The following is a 2,004-nucleotide window of genomic DNA, read 5'->3' as shown; positions in this document are numbered from 1 at the left end:
TGTTTGTAGCTATAAAAATCCTGTTTGTAGCTATAAAAATCCTGTTTGTAACTACCATAACTCCTGTTCATAACTATTGAAACTGATGTTTGTAACTATTATAACTATTGCCAATCTATTAATTATCAAACGTAAAATACTTCTGAATATCTTCATTAATCTATGCCCCCCTTATGCAATGTTTACTCCAGTAAAGTCATTAAATTAGCTGCCCGTTGGGGTAACTTGATACTATTAAAATATGACTTACCATAAAGCTGATTTTTAGAAACAAGTCGAATAACTACTTAACTTTATCACACAGATCGTACGCTTGCATGCTCTTCTCACTTTTGTTTAACAATGCTATTTGTCTGTTCAGAATAACATTATAATATATTTCACAATGAAGCTATTTAAAGAAAATGCATGTGTATGAAAAAGGGGGATAGAACAACCAAATGTAAGTAAACTTACACTTGTGGTTTTAACTTGTTAATAAAGTGAATGTCTTATACACATTTTCTTTCAAAGCTGAGTATCTAATGCAGGCCTAAATTTAAGTTTGTTACATTATAACATATTCCTGTGACCCGAAGTGCTACAAAAATGTAACACTTTTTGTTACGTTGTGGTTTTTTTCGTTATTGTTACTTCCATCATTATCATCAAAAATTATAAGTTGTTCCTTCTTATATTGTTGTAGAGTCATTATAATAAGAATGAACTCGGAATTTCCAATCTACACATACAATTACATCTGTACTTCACTTTTCTTATAAAACCAATGATAACAAACAATACACCAATATAGAGAAGATAAATTATTCGCATTGATCATAACGTGTTATTATTTTTAAATGTGTTTGTTTGTTTGTTTATAATTAAGCACAAAGCTACACAATGTGCTATCTGTGCTATGCCCACCACAGATATCGAAACCCGGATTCTAGCGTTATAAGTCCGCAGACATACCGCTGTGCCAGTGGGGGCATTTTAAATGTGTATCAATACATATAATTTATTGTGCAGCAGTTTAAAAGTGTTGCGTTTTAGGCACTCTGAACCCCCAAGACGCTGGTAACACTAGTCACCACGAGTACTTCCCAGGGTTACATCATTTACTCAAATACGTGACGCAGAACAAGGGTTTAACTTCTAGTGAGTCATTTCCGAATTCATATCAAGTTATCTACACACTGCACCTTCCCCTTTTATCCCTAAGTCCTTATATGACATTTCTTTTTATCAAACTAATGCAACATAACAGACTCACTGTAACGAATTTGTTATTATATATTTAGATTAAGTCTATATTTACAAACATACATAGCTTATAGTGTTAGATATGTATTGCGAAGCTCCCGCATATTCTCCAAACTTGTAGAAGATTCTCGAGAGCAAGAATCAACAATATGGGTATGTATGTAAACACTTAAATGTAGCTCAGTATTGTTACGTAAAACTGAAAATTCGAGAAATCCTCTACACGCCTATAAATATAACCAACGCGACACGCCAAGAAGAGAGTACATAATATTAGTTTGTTATAGTCAGTGTGCTATAAACTTTGGAAGCTATAGCTGTGATTGTTATAACGCTTATCAATTGGAAAACTTCAGATATTTGACCAGAGGCATTTACAAAGTTCGAACATTACAAATCATTTAACTTCAGTGGATTCTCATTGGACATTAGTATTTTTTACGAAAACATTATATAAATTCATCGTGGAAAACTCGGCGTATGTGTTACTGGTAAATAACAAAGGACAAAGCTAGTTAGCTTCCTGTTAAGTGAGTTATACCTACGTCAACTTGTAATCAACTCGCTCATTGTGAACCCTCAATAAAATATCGAAGAAGTTCCAGACTAAAAAGAAAACTTTATACTACTTGTAAGTTTGTAACGTTTGTTTATAAATAATTGTTTGTAATAACTGTTGTTGTAAATTGTATTGTTCTATATGTACATTAAAACATATTTGTGTTAAAAAAGAAAACTGTGTGTATCAATCTTGTTGGC

Source organism: Limulus polyphemus, unplaced genomic scaffold, assembly GCF_000517525.1.
Source record: "Limulus polyphemus unplaced genomic scaffold, Limulus_polyphemus-2.1.2 Scaffold3077, whole genome shotgun sequence".
In the NCBI taxonomy this organism is placed as follows: domain Eukaryota; kingdom Metazoa; phylum Arthropoda; class Merostomata; order Xiphosura; family Limulidae; genus Limulus; species Limulus polyphemus.
Note: the sequence above shows the minus strand (reverse complement) of the source record.